Genomic DNA, 17,342 nt, shown 5'->3' on the forward strand with positions numbered 1-17,342 from the left:
TCTCCCCGTCTCTTTCTGTTAGGTAGCACTGAGTTCCCTGTCACTGATGTGGACAATGGGCAAACCTCTCCTCACAGTAACAAAGTCAGAGGTTTGGAAAGAGAACCATTACCTTCGGGCCCGGGTAAAAAATTATCCGGATGATCTCCTGGTTTCTTCAACTCCTGGCAATCCTCCTTGCTACCTACCCCCATCGACCGCAGCAAGAGCAGATGGCTTTTCGGAGTCGGGACATTCCCCTCATCTCTCTCTCGCCTTCTGAACTCCATTCAGGATGAAGAAACTCCTGGTGTTCCCCTTAATAGCTTTCCAACAAAGCGACGGAGACTCGATTAAGGAAATTTGGCCTGTTAGCTACGACTCTGACCAACTTCTACAGATGCACCATAGAAAACATTCTTTCTGATTGTATCACAGCTTGGTATGGCTCCTGCTCTGCCCAGGACCGCAAGAAATTACAAACGGTCATGAACAAAACCCAGTCCATTACTCAAACCAGCCTCCCATTTATTGGTTCCGTCTACACTTCCCGCTGCCTCGGGAAAAGCAGCCAGCATCATTAAGGACCCTCCGCACGCCGGACATTCCCTCAAGGTTCTCCAGGGTCAACAGTTCTACATTCAGCTTCAATGTCCGCCTCACCCACTTTCTGTGTTTTCTGTAGGTGACAGTCGTCCAGTAGGAGGCAGTGGTCAGAATAGAACTCCCGCTTGACATCGGTGAACCTTCCTGTGAACGCATGGGACAGGAGGGCTATCCTGTAGTGGACAGACCCATCTGGCAGCAACCATGATTATCTATACTGCACTCCATCTGCAGGCTTGTTGAAGACAGCGTATATATTTTACCCTTTCTCTCAGGAATCTGATCACAGTGCGCAGTTTGCAGTCAGCCCTGTCGTATCTTCGAGTCTCCATCTTGTGCTTAATCCTGCCCCGCCTGTGTGAATTTGCTGGGTTAACCCCACTCTCCAGTGATAGTTTAAACAGGGCTTTTATTTGTTAGAAATCAAAATGTTAATCAGTCACTTTCTGTTTCTCTGCCGCCATGTGTGTGTGGCTGTCTGTGTGTTTTCTATGTGTGTGTCTGTGTCTGTGTCTGTGTGTCTGTCCAAGTTTATGTGTGTGTGCTTCTGTGTTCGCAGTGCCAATTTTCCAGAATGTCACTCCATGATATAATTGGCCATGAATTCTCAAACTTCCAATGGCCCACTGTAAATCCACAATCATTTTCAAATTGGCGAATCTTTCCCTCCGTCTCTCTGTGTGTCTGTCTCCATTAGATACTTGGTCAATTTGTCCGTCTCTGTCTCTCTCATATTGCCACTCTCTCACATGCAGAGCTCCCGCTCTCTCACACACAGACAATATCACACTGACACACACCGTCTCACAAACACATTCCCTCACACTATCTCACACAGACAGTCACACGCTGTGTCAGTAAATCGTACACTGTCACACTCACAGACACTCATACACACACACACACCATCTCACAATAACATTCTCTCACACTATCTCACACAGACAATCAGACACTGTGTCAGTGCATCTTACACTCTCCCTCTCACAGACACTCATACACACACACACACTCACACACACACAGACACACATACCCTCTCAGACACATTCACACTATCTCACACAGACAATCACACACTGAGTCAGTAAATCTTACACTCTCATTCTCACAGACAGATTCTCATACACACACACACACACAACCTCTCACAAACATATTCGCACTATCTCACACGGACAATCACACATTGAGTCAGTAAATCTTACACTCTCACGCACACAGGCAGATACTCACACACACACACAACATCCCACAAACACATTCCCTCACACTATCTCACACAGACAATCACACACTGAGTCAGTACATCTTACACTCTCACTCTCACAGACACTCACACACACACCCTCTTACAAACAGATTCACACTATCTCACACAGACAATCACACACTCTCACAGACAGAGAAGTATTCATACAAACTCACACATGCAGTCTCACACTAACAAACCCTGACACATAATCCCACATCACAACACAATTGGAGTTTACAAGGGTGAAAGTAGATCTCATATCAATGATAAATTTCTAACTGTGTTCAACCTGGTAGATTCAGAAAGAATGTTCCCGATGGTGGGGGCGTTCAGAACGAGGGGTTATAGTTTGAGGATAAGGCGTAAACCTTTTTAGAACTGAGTTGAGGAGAAATTTATTCACCAGAGGTTGATGAATGTGTGGAATTCACTCCCACAGAATGTAGCTGAGACCAGAACATTGTGTGATTTCAGCAATAAAGTAGATATAGCTCTTGGGGCTAAAGGGATGAAGGGATATGTGGGAAAGACGGGGTCAGCGTATAGTATTTGATGATCAGTCATGATCATAAAGTCTGGCGGGACATTCAAAAGGGCAGGATTTCCTCTTCCTGCTTTTAGTTTCTAAATTTCTATGTTAAAATCACCTTCACCAACTCCCTCACACATACCCTCATTCACAGGCTCACTCACACACGCTCACATTCACAATCGCACTGAGAATCTCTTTCTCTCTCTCTCTCTCTCTCTCTCTCACACACACACACACACACACAAACACAGACGCACAAACACACACGCACAAAAGGAAACACAGAAACATACACACAAGACGGAAAAAGTTTTGTCGAGAGAAGTACTGACATCCAGGCTGTTGGACTGGACGGGATTGAGGTTCTATAGCTATGTTAGGAGCAAAAGGTTGGTGAGGGATAAAATTGGTCCTCTTGATGATCAGAGTGGTAGACTGTATATGGAACCAAAAGAGATGGGGGAGATATTAAATGGGTTTTTTGCATCCGTATTTATTGAGGAAACGGGCAGAGATGCTACAGAAATAGGGCAAACAGGTAGGGAGGTCATGGAAACCTTACTGATTAAAGGGGAGGAGGTGCTCGCTGTCTTGAGGCAAATCAGAGTGGATAAATCCCCAGGACCGGGCAGGGTATTCCCACGGACCTTGAGGGAAGCTAGTGGTGAACTTGCAGGGGCCCTGGCAGACACATTTAAAATGTCAGTATTCACCGGGGAGGTGCCGGATGATTGGAGACTGGCTCATGTTGTTCTGTTGTTCAAAAAAGGTTCCAAAAGAAATTCGAGAAATTATAGGTCAGTAAGTATGACGTCCGTGGTGGGCAAGTTATTGGAAGGCGTGATAAGGGATCGGGTCTACAAATATTTTGATCGACAGGCTTTGTGCGTGGTATCTCATGTTTGACCAATCTATTAGAGTTTTTCGAGGAGGTTACCAGGAAAGTGGATGAAGGGAAGGCGGTGGATGTAGTCCACCTGGATTTCAGCAAGGCCTTGGACAAGGTCCCTCATGGGAGGTTAGTTGGGAAGTTTCAGTCGCTGGGTATACATGGGGAGGTAGTAAATTGCATTAGACACTGGCTCAATGGAAGAAGCCAGAGAGTGGTTGTGGAGGATTGCTTCTCTGAGTGGAGGCCTGTGACTTGTGGTGTGCCGCAGGGATCGGTGTTCGGTCCATTGTTGTTTGTCATCTATATCAATGATCTGGATGATAATGTGGTAAATTGGATCAGCAAGTTTGCTGATGATACAAAGACTGGAGGTGTAGTGGACAGTGAGGAAGGTTTTCAAAGCTTGCAGAGGGATTTGGAACAACTAGAAAAATGGGCTAAAAAATGGCAAATGGAATTTAACGCAGACAAGTGTGAGATATTGCACATTGGAAGGACAAACCAAAGTAGAACGTACAAGGTAAATGGTAGGACTCTGAAGAGTGCAGTTGAACAAAGGGATCTGGGAATACATGTACAGAATTCCCTAAACGTGACGTCACAGGTGGATAGGGTGGTAAAGATTGCCTTTGGTACATTGGTCTTTATAAATCGGAGTATCGAGTATAAAAATTGGAGTGTTATGGTAAGGTTATATAAGGCATTGGTGAGGCCGAATTTGGAGTATTGTGTTCAGTTTTGGTCACCTAGTTACAGGAAGGATATAAATATTGTTGAAAGAGTGCAGAGAAGGTTCCCAAGGATGTTGCCGGGACTTGAGAAGTTGAGTGACAGAGAGAGATTGAATAGGTTGGGACTTTATTTCCTGGAGCGTAGAAGATTGAGGGGAGATTTGATAGAGGTGTATACGATTTTGATGGGTATAGATGAAGTGAATGCAAGCAGGCTTTTTCCGCTGAGGCTCGGGGAGAGAAAAGAACAGAGGGCATGGGTTAAGGGTGAAAGTAGAAAAGTTTAAAGGGAATATTAGGTCGGGGGCGGGGGGGGGGGCGCTTCTTCGCGCAGAGAGTGGTGGGAGTGTGGAATGAGCTGCCGCATGAAGTGGTATTTTAAGAAAAACATTTAAGAAAAACTTGGACAAGTTCATGGATGAGAGGGCTGTGGAGGGATATGGTCCAAGTGCAGGTCAGTGGAACTAGGCAAAAAATGGTTCGGCACAGACAGGAAGGGCCAAAAGGCCTGTTTCTGAGCTGTAATTTTCTATGGTTCTATGGTTCTATAAGGAGGAGGTGTTAGCAATTCTGGAAAGTGTAAAAATGGATAAGTCCCCTGGGTCGGATGGCATTTATCACCGGATTGTCTGGGAGGCTAGAGAGGAGATTGCAGAGCCTTTGGCTTTGTTCTTTGTGTCGTCATTGTCGACAGGAACAGTGCCAGAAGACTGGAGGATAGCAAATGTTGTCCCCTTGTTCAAGAAGGGGAGTAGGGACAAGCCTGGTAATTATAGACTGCTGAGCCTTACTTCTGTTGTGGGTAAAGTTTTGGAAAGGATTATAAGAGATAGGATTTATAATCATCGAGAAAGGAATAATTCGATTAGGGATCGTCAGCACGCTTTTGTGAAGGGTAGGTTGTGCCTCACAAACCTTACTGAGTTCTTTGAGAAGGTGACCAAAGAGGTGGATGAGGGTAAAGCGGTTGATGTGTTGCATATGGATTTCAGCAATGCGTTTGATAAGGTTCCCCATGGTAAGGTATTGCAGAAAATACGGACGCATGGCATTAAGGGTGATTTAGTGTTTTGGACCAGGAATTGGCTAGCTGTAAGAAAATAGAGGTTGGTGGTTGATGGGAAATGTTGATCCTGGAGTTCAGTAACGAGTGGTGTACTGCATGGATCTGTTTTGGGGCCACTGCTGTTTGTCATTTTTATAAATGACCTGAACGAGGGCGTAGAAGGATGGATTAGTAAATTTGCGGATGACACTAAAGTCGGAGGAGTTGTAGACAGTGCGGAGGGAAGTGGCAGGTTACAGAGAGACATGGATGAGCTGCAGAGCTGAGCTGAGAGGTGGCAAATGGAGTTTAATGCGGAAAAGTGTGAGGTGATTCACTTTCGAAGGAGTTAGAGGAATACAGAGTACTGGTCGAATGGTAAGATACTTGGTAGTGTGGATGACCAGAGAGACCTGGGTGTCCATGTGCACAGATCCCTGAAAGTTGGCACCCAGGTTGATAGGGCTGTTAAGAAGGCGTACGGTGTGTTAGCTTTTATTGGTAGAGGGATTGAGTTTCGGAGCGATGAGGTCATGCTGCAACTGTACAAAACGCTGGTGCGGCCGCACTTGGAGTATTGCGTACAGTTCTGGTCGCCGCATTATAGGAAAGATTTTGAAGCGTTGGAAAGGGTGCAGAGGTGATTTACTAGGATGTTGTCTGGTATGGTGGGAAGATCGTATGTGGAAAGGCTGAGGGACTTGAGGTTGTTTTCGTTGGAGAGAAGAAGGTTAAGAGGTGACTTAATAGAGGCATACAAGATGATCAGAGGATTAGATAGGGTGGATAGTGAGCGCCTTTTTCCTCGGATGGTGATGGCTAGCACGATGGGACATAGCTTTAAATTGAGGGGTGATAGACATTGGACAGATGTCAGAGGTAGGTTCTTTACTAAGAGAGTAGTAAGGGCGTGGAATGTCCTGTCTGCAGCAGTAGTGGACTCGCCAACATGAAGAGCTTTCAAATGGTTATTGGATAAACATATGGATGATATTGGAATAATGCAAATTAGAGGGGCTTTAGATTGGTTTCACTGGTCGGCGCAACATCGAAGGCCGAAGGGCCTATACTGCACTGTAATGTTCTATGTTCTTTGTTCTATCAACAAAGAACAGCACACACAGGAACAGGCCGGCCCTCCAAGCCTGCGCCGATCATGTTTACCTGTCTCGACCAACCGCTTATATCCCTCTATTCCCTGTTTGTTCATGTGACTGTCAAGATAAGTCTTAAATGTGGCTGAAGTAACTGCCTCACTTGGCAGTGCGTTCAAGGCCCCCACCACCCTCTGTGTAAAAAGCTTCCCCCCTTATCTTGAACTTGTGTCACCTTGTAATTGTCATTTCTGTCCTGGGAAAAAGCTTCTAACTCTTCACCTTATCTATACCTCTCATCATTTTCTAAACTTCGATCCGGTGGCCCCTCAGCCTCTGCCTTTCCAGGGAGAACAATCCCAGTGTATTCAATCTCCCCTCATAGCTAATACCAGGCAACATCCTGGTAAACTTTCCTACCCTTTCCAAAGCCTCCACATCATTCTGGTAGTGCGGTGACCAGAATTGGACACACTATTGCAAATGTGGCCAAACCAATGTTTTGTACAACTGAAACATAATTTGCCAAATGTTATACTCGTTGCCCTGTCTGATGAAGACAAGCATTGCATATGCTTTCAACACCACCTTCTCCTCCTATGCTGCCATTTTTATAAATCTGTTGACCTGTACTCCCAGATCTCTTTGTGTGTCTGTGCTCCTGACGGTACTGCCATTTATTTTACAGCTCCCACCTGAATTAGATCGACCAAAATGCATCACCTCGCATTTGTCTCGATTAAATTCCATCTGTCATTTCTCCCCCCAATTTTCCAGCCTATCAATATCTTGTTGTATATTCTGACAAACTTCATCACATGTAAACACATTTGTGTGCATGTATACATTCTCACACGAATACACATTCTCATATGGTCGCTGACACACACACACACACACACACACACACACACGCACACACACGCTTAGCTCTCCCATGATTATTAACGTGCTCACTAATTTCAAGCACTAGGATGACCTCAGTGAACAGTCGGTCTCTGTAATAAGGTGCCCAGTGTTATGAATAAAATTAATGGCTGGAGTAAACAAAAAAGCGAAAGAATATAAGAACTGGGAGCAGGAGTCGGACCTCTGGACCCTCGAGCCTGCTCCACCATTCAATAAGATCATGGCTGACCTTTTTGTGGACTCAGCTCCACTTACCCGCCCGCTCACCCTTTGTGTGAAGAAGGTGCTCCTCAACGCTGGCTTAAATCTGCTTCCCCTTATTTTGGGGACATTCGCCCTACAACAACAGACCAAGTGTTAATTCCTAATTTTAGGAGGTAACACACGGACATGTTCAAATCCCCATTCTCTGTCCACTCCACACTGTGAGACCCAGAAACAACATTGTGCCTGTTTGATGACAGTTATCTGATTAACTATTATAAACACTGCAACATAAATGATCCAAACTGACTGAGTGTTTCCTGATGACGGCCGCATGGAAGGGAGAAAATGCAGAGATTAGCCGCTGTCAGGAGGATAGAGTCAGTCTGGTGAAATGGAGCAACAATCTCACCCACTCTCTCAATCTCTCACTCACTCTCTCAAAATCTCACCCACTCTCTCAATCTCTCACTCACTCTCTCAAAATCTCTCCCTCACACAATCTTCTTTCCCCTGTTGTTCATGTTTCAAAAGAAAAAAAAAATTCAATAAAACCTGAGCACCACACAAGCCCCTAAAATACTTGCAGCACGTCCCGACAACACAGGGAGTGGAGAGAGAATAGGGATGTGTTCCTGATCTCACTGGGGATTGCACATTGATTCTGTCTGTTTTCCAAACTATCCTCAAGTATCTTAACACTTAATTACTTTCAATTCAATTAAAACTGACCAGCATATTATCCCTCCCCCCGCCTCCCCCCCGGCGTTCAATAAACTCAACCCCCCCCCTCCCCCCCCCCCGGCGCCATCTGTACCAATCCCACGCCCCTCTTCCTCACTCCCTCGCTGCATTTCTCCATTCCTCACAACTCTTCATGCTCACCAAACCTCCTCACCCCGTCCCTCCATCCTTCACTCCACATCCTCACTTCGTCCTCCCTCCCTCACCCCGTCCTGCTCTTCCTTCACCCCGACCCTCCATCCTTCATTCGACATCTAACTATCTCTCCCTCCCTCACCCCGTCTGACCCTCCTTCATCCCGTCTCCCCATCCCTCACCACACATCTCACTATCTCTCTCTCCCTCACCCCATCTGTCCCTCCTTCACCCCGTCCCTCCATCCTTCACTCCACATCTCACTGTCTCTCCCTCCCTCACCCCGTCCCTCCATCCTTCACTCCACATCTCACTCTCTCTCCCTCCCTCACCCCTTCTTTCCCTCCTTCACCCCGTCCCTCCATCCTTCACTCCACATTTCACTATCTCTCCCGCCCTCACCCCGTCTGTCCCTCCCTCACACCGTCCCTTCATCCTTCACTCCATATCTCACTATCTCTACCTCCCTCATCTCGTCTTTCCCTCCTTCGCCCTGTCATTCCCTCACTCGTCCTGTCTCGTGTCCCTCCCCTTTTCCCTCTATCCCTCACCCTTTCATTCTCCACCTCACACAGTCTGTCCATCCCTCACCTCTTCTCTCCCTCCCTCTACTGTTTCTCCCTCATTGAAACATTTCTACCTCCCTCAATCGCACCTTGTCTCCCTCATTCGCTCTGTCGCTCCCTCCTTCATTCAATCTCTGCAGATGTCAAAGGCTCCTCGAGCCGTCCATCAATCCTTCAGACCACCGTTCAATCCCTCCACTACTCTCGCTTGTTCTACCCGGCTTTACTCCATCCCTAGCACCATCTCCCCCTCCATCTCCTCGTTTCGATCGCCTTGTTCCTACCTCCTTCACCCCTGATCCCTCTCCCTCGCCCCTGCTCTCCCTCCCTCACCCTGCTCTCCCTTCCTCACCCTGCTCTCCGTCCATCGCCCCTGCTCTCCCTCAGTCGCCCCTGCTCTCCCTCCCTCGCTCCCTCTCTCCCCCCATCGCCCCTAATATACCTCTCTCGTCCTTGCTCTCCCTCCCTCCCCCCTGCTCTGCCTCCCTCGCCCCTGCTCTCCCTCCATCACCCCTGCTCTCCCTCCCTCACCACTGCTCTCCCTCCCTGGTTCCTGCTCTCCCTCCCTCACCCCTGCTCTCCCTCCCACGCCCCTGCTATCCCACCCTCACCCCTGCTCACCCTCCCACACCCCTGCTCCCCCTCTATCACCCCTGCTCTCCCTCCATCGTCCCGGTACACCTGCAGGAAGTGCACCCAATTCCAGCTCATTGAAGACCGTGTTAGGGATCTGGAGTTGGAACAGGATGAACTCAGGATTATTTGGGAGGCAGAGGCAGCTATAGATAGAAACTACAGGGAAGTAGCTAGTCCTATGAATTATGATACGTGGATGACGGCTGGAAGAGGTAAGAAGCCGTCAGAGCAGCGATCCTCTGGATCCCCTGTTCCTCTGTATAACAAGTATTCCGTTTTGGAAACTGTTGGGGGGATGACGTCACTGCGGTAAGCCATAAGGTACGGGTCTCTGGTTCAGAGTCTGCCCTTGTTGCTGAGAAGGGAAGGGGGGAGAGGAGTAGAGCATTAGTTATTGGGGACTCCACAGTTAGGGGGACGGATAGGAGATTCTGTGGTAACGAGAGGGACTCGCGGTTGGTGTGTTGCCTCCCAGGTGCCACAGTCCATGATGTCTCGGATCGTGTTTTCGGGATCCTTAAGGGGGAGGGGGACCAGCCCCAAGTTGTGCTTAACATAGGCACTCAAGACGTAGGTAGGAAAAGGGACGGGGAAGTAAGGCAGATATTCAGGGAGTTAGGATGGAAGCTTCGGGCTAGAAGAAACAGAGTTGTTATCTCTGGTTTGTTACCCGTGCCACGTGAAAGTGAGAGAGGAATAGGGAGAGAGAGAGCAGTTGAACACGTGATTACAGGGATGGTACAGGAGGGAGGGATTCAGATACCTGGACAATTGGGGCTCATTCTGGGGTAGGTGGGACCTCTAAAAACGGGATCGTCTACACCTCCACCAGAGGGGTACCAATATCCTGGGGGAGGGGGGGGGCGGAATTTGCTAATGCTCGTCGGGAGGGTTGAAACTAATTCGGCAGGGGGTTGGGAACCTGAATTCTTGCTCCAGTGTACAGGAGGTTGAGAGTACGGCGGCACGGTAGCACAGTGGTTAGCACTGCTGCTTCACAGCTCCGGATTCCTCCCACAGTCCAAAGATGTGCGGGTTAGGTTGATTGGCCAGGTTAAAAATTTCCCCTGTAGAGTCCTGGGATGTGTAGGTTAGAGGGATTAGCGGGTAAATATGTGGGGGTAGGGCCTGGGTGGGATTGTGGTCGGTGCAGACTCGATGGGCCGAATGGCCTCCTTCTGCACTGTAGGGTTTCTATGATTTCTATGATAGTGAGGTCATGGATCAGGTTTCAGCGTCGCAGGAGTGTACTGGCAGGCAGGAAGGTGGTTTGAAGTGTCTATACTTCAATGCCAGGAGCTTCCGGAATCAGGTGGGTGAACTTGCAGCATGGGTTGGTACGTGGGACTTCGATGTTGTGGCCATCTCGGAGACATGGACAGAGCAGGGACAGGAATGGTTGTTGCAGGTTCCGGGGTTTAGTTGTTTCAGTAAGTGCACGGAAGGTGGTAAAAGAGGGGGAGGTGTGGCATTGTTAGTCAAGGACAGTATTACATTGGCAGAAAGGACGTTTGATGAGGACTCGTCTACTGAGGTAGAATGGGCTGAGGTTCGAAACAGGAAAGGAGAGGCCACCCTGTTGGGAGCTTTCGATAGGCCTCCGAAAAGTTCCAGAGATGTTGAGGAAATGATTGCCAAGATGATTATGGATAGGAGCGACAGTAACAGGGTAGTTGTTTTGGGGGACGTTATCTTTGCAAATATTGACTGGAAAAGCTGTAGCTCGAGAACTTTAGATTGAAAGAAAGAAACCCTACAGTCCAGATAGAGGCCAATTGGCCCATCGAGTCTGCACCGACCACAATCACACATAGGCCCTACGCCCATATTCCTACATATTTACCCACCAATCCCTCTAAACTACGCATTTCAGGACACTAAGGACAATTTTAGCATGGCCAATCAACCTAACCCGCGCATCTTTGGACTGTGGGAGGAAACCGGAGCACCCGGAGGAAACCCACGCAGACACGAGGAGAATGTGCAAACTCCACACAGACAGTGACCCAAGCCGGCAATCGAAACCAGGTCCCTGGAGCTGTGAAGCAACAATGCTAACCACTGTGCTACCGTGCCACCCCCCACTGTGCTACCATGCCGATGGGTAAGGTTTTGTCCAATGTGGGCAGGAGGGTTTCCTGACAAAGAATGTAGATAGGCCAACAAGAGGCGAGGTCACATTGGATTTTGTACTGGGTAATACAGAACAAAGAACAAAGAACAATGCAGCACAGGAACAGGCCCTTCGGCCCTCCAAGACTGCGCCGCTCATGTGCCCAGGAGACCATTCTTTTGTATCTCTCTATTCCCAGTCTGTTCATGTGATGATCTAGATACGTCTTAAATGATCCCAGCGTATCCGCCTCAATCACCGTGCTTGCCAGTGCATTCCAGGCCCCCACCACCCTCTGTGTAAAATACGTCCCCCTGACATCTGTGTTGAACGTTGCGCCCCTCACCTTGAACCCGTTACCCCTTGTGTTCGTCACCTCCGACCTGAGAAAAAGCTTCCCACTGTTCACTCAATCTATGCCCTTCATAATTTTATATACCTCAATTAGGTCGCTCCTCATCCTACGTCTGTCCAGGGAGAACAACCCCAGTTTACCCAATCTCTCTTCATAGCTAAGACCCTCTATACCAGGCAACATCCTGGTAAACCATCTCAGCACTCCCTCCAAAGCCTCCACGCCCTTCTGGTAGTGTGGCGACCAGAACTGGACGCAGAATTCCAAATGTGGCCTAACCATCGTTCTATTCAGCTGCAACATCAGACCCCAACTTTTATATTCTATGCCCCGTCCAATAAAGGCAAGCAGGCCATATGACTTCTTCTCCACCCTCTCCACCTGTGCTGCCACCTTTAAGGATGTGGGTTCGATTCCCGGCTTGGATCACTGTCTGTGTGGAGTTGGCACATTATCCTCGTGTCTGCAAGGGTTTCCTCCGGGAGCTTCGGTTTCCTCCCACAGTCCAAAGATGTGCGGGTTAGGTTGATTGGCCATGCTAAAATTGCCCTTAGACTCCTGAGATGCTAAGGTTAGAGGGATTAGTGGGTAAATATGTAGGGGCATGGGGTTAGCGCATGGGTGGGATTGTGGTCAGTGCCGACTCGATGGGCCGAATGGCCTCTTTCTGTGCTGTAGGGTTTCTATGATTCTATGACCCTCCAAACCTGAGCTGATCATGATGCCCTTTTTTAAAATAACATCTGCTGCGCTTACTCTGTATCGATCCCTCTTACCTCCTATTAATGTATCAATCCAGATGCATCTTAAAAATTGCGAATGTGCCTGATTCCACCAGCTCCTCTGGCAGAGCATTCCAGGCAAACACACTCTCTGTGTGAGAAACATCCCCCTCACATCTCCTTTAATATTTCCTCCTGCATTTGGAACCACTGCCCCCTTGTTACTGAACCTTTTTTGCAGACCTCTATCAGGTCTCCCCTCGGCCTCCGTCTTTCCAATGAAAACAATCATGGTTTATTCAACCTCTCCTCATAGCCAGCGGAGCTGACTTCTCTCTAAGTTAAGTTCCTGTTATAAACACCTTTCCTCTCACAATAACGGCTTCCCCCATCATCACGCCGTCACTTCCGCCCCATCTATCCTTCTGTCTTCCTCTTTATCACTTTCACTCGCTCAGAGTCTTCCTCTCTCACTCTTATCCATTCATTTTCCCAGCCTCGCACCCTTTCTCGATTCAGCCCATCCCACAAGCCGTCCCTCTCTCTCGTGCTCATCTCTCTCCTTCCACATCTGGGCACGTTTCTGAACAGTGTATCAGATGTGGGTCCAGTGTCATTTGGAGCCTGTGCATTGCTGGTCACAGTTAAATCTGTTATTTTACTGCTCTAAGAGGTGATGTGATTGTATCTGCTGCAGTGCCTGACTTTTCTGAGATGTCCCATTGTTTCTGAATATTCTCCCAGTTTGAGGAGCGGCATTAGATTTTGGGGTAAAAAACAAATTTCTTTGCAGACTAAATAGTTCCAAATTATTGATCAACAGAATTTTGCATTTTATGCAAAGCTCCAACCCACTTAAATCACATCACAGAATGTCCACAGTTAAAGATCACACGGAGAGACACGGTAACAATTGAAACTGAATTACTGAAATGTCACAGTCCAGGAACAGATATCACTGAAACTATCTGAGATCTTGAGGTGGGACTGATCGTGTTTAAGTGGACAGCATCTTTCCACTTGTTATTAGTTGATAAATACGATCAACAGAATCCAGTGTTTGGAAAGAACTAAGTCAAGACTAAAAATAAATATTTTCCATCACTGAACTCAATGTTGTAATCTGTTTGTTCTTATATTTAAAAAAAAGCTTCAAACCAAGATTCTGCCAAAATGTCCCTAAGGTAACTTTACAGTGTATAAATTAAAGGGTTTGGGAACATATCACCTCAGAGTTTAAGACAGGGAGACTGCCAGCAGCTCGATGAGGCACATCACCTCACATTGAAGATGCATTATCCAGTTGACAGCTTTCAGAAAATACTCTACCAAATAATTGCCATTATTGGTGTTCCCGGTGAGTGACTCTAACCATTGAGGTTGTGTAAATCTGTGTGTGAACTGCTCTCTGATTCTAAACTCTGACTGAAAATGCTCCATGCTGATCTCGTGGTCACTGTTCTAAAGACACCAGGTCAACGATGTAATTTACTTAAATCAAATGGCTTGAAATATCTCTGTGGTTTTAGTCCTTTTCATCAACTGATAATGAGCCTCTGTATGTTATTCACGGGCTCACTACTCAATGAAGTTAATGTATTGAGGAGTGAACTACTCAATCTTATCTATTGTAAGATTGGACCTCAGTGAAGGTGATCTCTCTGAAATAATGTTCAGTGGGAGTAAGAATATAATGGAAATTTGAGTGTGGGTCACTAACCAGAGTGGAATACCTGACACCAGTGAACAAGTATTGCAGGGTATATTTGTCAGTGTAAAATTGTACTGATTGTGGTTCGTTCACCTGAGTGGAATATCTGATCGAAGTCTCCATTAATATCTGGCACTGTCTGTCCATGTAGAATTGTATTGTGTTTAGGAAAAGAATTGCAATGAAATAAGTTGTTTCAATTTTAAATATATCCTATTTTAATTTGGTGAGTGAGATGTCCATTCTGTGGAGCTGCCTCAGTCTTTTATCTTTGGAATATGTTGAAAACAGGAAGAGTTTGGCTTAGTTTGGTGGTCAGTGGATGATGTGAAATTTCTCCATACCTCGGCTTTGTATTGAAAAGAATGAGGTTTCAGCGACTTCCTGATATTGAAACAAACCAATTACAAACCGTGCAGTATTCAGTGATTGTCAAACATTTTGTGATTTGTTCACATTTCCATTAATCTATAAATGAACTCCAATGGGTTTTTTCTGAGTTGTTGTGGTTCTGTCTAAACTGTGTTGCTTCAGAAAGCGATTTGTGAATCTGATCACCTGAAGCCCTGAACTCCTCGAAAACATTCAGATACTTGATTTCTACAAAGTGATTGGGAAACATATTGTTCTGATCAGAATGAAGAACCTGACACTGAGCTGTGGTGAAGTTAATTTTCAATTCCATTACCCAATTTGAAAGTTTATAATTTATTATTAATGTGTTATTGTATTTAGGTGTATTCTTCCACTCTGATCATTCTCGTTCTGAGTTTGGATTGGTTTGTAAATTTTGAAATTATAATTTTTCTTCCCTATTCCATATTGTTGATGTAAGTGGTGAAGGAAAGTGATTCCAGCGCTGATCCTTGTGGAAAACCACTTCCCAACATCCAGCAATCAGAGAAAATCCCTTTAACTCCTACTCCCTGCGTTGTGTCTTTGTAACCAGCTCCGAGTCATTCTGCTGCTTGTCCTCTAACTCCACTTGCAATGAGATAACTCATGAGTCTGTTCAGCCTTAATTACTGAAGGCATCGAGAAACGCCATTTGTCGGACATCGACCATATCATTCATGATAATTGCTCAAATTATTCAATGAAATCTGTCAAGAATGACCTTAATTTTGGAATATGTGCTGAATGCTCTTTATCACAGCCTGTGTTACTTGTCATTTTTTTTACTCATTTCAAGTTAGTTCATTTATTTTTTTATGTTGAAGTTGTGTCTGGACAACTGTTCTTTGAATTTTTAAAATTTAATTCCTGTACAAACTCAAGAAAAAACTTAAACCTTCTGTTGTTTTCCATTCCAGTGGGTACCTTCGAATGATCAGCTGCTTAAGAAGGCAGACATGACATTTTTTTTATTAGCTGATGTATAGAAGAAAGGAGCAGGGAGGTCATGATGGAGATGTATGAAACACTCATTAGTCTTCAGCTCGAGGACTGTGAGGAGTTCTGGTGGCCTCACTAGACGGAGGATGTGATTGCTCTGGAAGGAACGCAAAGGAGATTCACCAGGATGTTGCCTGGGCAGCAGGTTTTCTGCAGTGAAGACAGGCTGGTTGGGCTGGGGTTGCTTTCCTTAGAACAGTGAACGCGGAGAATGGACGTCATTGAAGTGTACAAAATTATGATGGACATGGATAGGATAGTTAAGAAGGAACGTTTTCTCCTTAGCAGATGGGTCAATGCCCAAGGTGTGTAGATTAAGGTCAGCAGCATGAGGGTTGGAGGGTTTCTGAGGAAAATAAAATGAACCTGTGTCATTTCAGAAATGCTGCTGGTCATCCTGCACAGCAAGATCCCACAATCACACTGCAATGTGCGAGCAGCCAGATTTAAAACACAATTGTAGGTGTTAATTGGTGAAAAGCTAAAACACATCATCACAGATTCACCCTCAGTAACACAATCACTGTTTAACAATCCAGCCTCTTGGGAGGAGCAAGGGATTGATTAAGGAAAGAAAAATAGAGTATGAAAGTAATCTACCATGGAACATGACAACTGACTTCAAAAAATATCTATCGGTATGTAAAGAGAAACAGATTGACGAACTAGGGCCTTTGCAGTCTGAAATGGGAGATCCCATAACGGGTGCAGAGAATATTCAGCGTGATTTGGACAGTCTGAGGGTGTGGTGATACGCATGGCAGATGCAGTTTAATGTGGATCACTGTGAGGATATCGACTCTGGTAGGACTATTAGGAAGACAAGTTATTATTGAATGGGTGTAAATTGAAGGAGGTGGATTCTCATCAAAAACTTGGTCTCCTCGTACATCATTCACTGCAGGGAACCAGGAAGGTGCAGCAGGCAGCGGTGGAGCTAAATGGTCTGTAAGCTTTCAGAGCGAGATTATTCCTATTTAGGGATAGGAATGATTTGCTGCAATTTATAGAGCATTGGAGAGGCCACACCTGGAGACGCTTGTACAGTTTTGGTGTCCTTATCTGAGGAAGGATGTCCCTGCTATAGAGGAAGTACAGCGACGGTTTACCAGGCTGATTCCTGGGATGGCAGTTCTGTCATATGAGGAGAGATTAGATTGGTTCGGATTATATTCAATGGAAATTTGTAGAGTGAGGGGGGACTTCATAGAAATGTATTAAATTCTAACAGAATGAGGCAGGGTCGATTCAGAAAGAATGTTACCAATGGTGGGGGAGTCGAGAACTCGGGGTCATAGTTTTAGAATTAGGGACAAACCTTTTGGAGCTGAGGTGAGGAGAAATGTATTCAGTCAGAGGGTGGTGAATGTGTGGAATTCACTACCACCGAATGTTGTTACGGCAAATGCATTCAGAATAGAGAGAGGGAATCTCATAGAAACTTATAAAATTCAAACTGGATTCGAACGGGTCGATTCAGAAAGAAAGTTACCAATGGTGGGGGAGTCCACAACTAGCTCTCTTAGTTTGATGAGAAGGGAAAACCTTTTTAGAAATGAGGGGAGGAGAAATTTCTTCAGTCAGAGGGTGGTGAATCTGTGGAATTCACAGTTCTGTGATTTCAAAAATAAATTAGATATAGCTCGAGGGGCTAAAGGGATAAAAGGATTTGGGGTCAGGGTGAATCAAGATATTAAATTTGATGATCAGCCACAATA

General features: G+C 46.1%; 1 pseudogene; it reads right to left on the bottom strand.

Moving 5' to 3' along the window:
• Positions 1–589: 589 nt before the first annotated feature.
• LOC144482683 (SWI/SNF-related matrix-associated actin-dependent regulator of chromatin subfamily A member 5-like) overlaps positions 590–17,342 on the bottom strand; it is a 108,247-nt pseudogene continuing 91,494 nt past the window's right edge.

The sequence above is a fragment of the Mustelus asterias genome, unplaced genomic scaffold (genome assembly GCF_964213995.1).
Source record: "Mustelus asterias unplaced genomic scaffold, sMusAst1.hap1.1 HAP1_SCAFFOLD_36, whole genome shotgun sequence".
Classification (NCBI taxonomy): domain Eukaryota; kingdom Metazoa; phylum Chordata; class Chondrichthyes; order Carcharhiniformes; family Triakidae; genus Mustelus; species Mustelus asterias.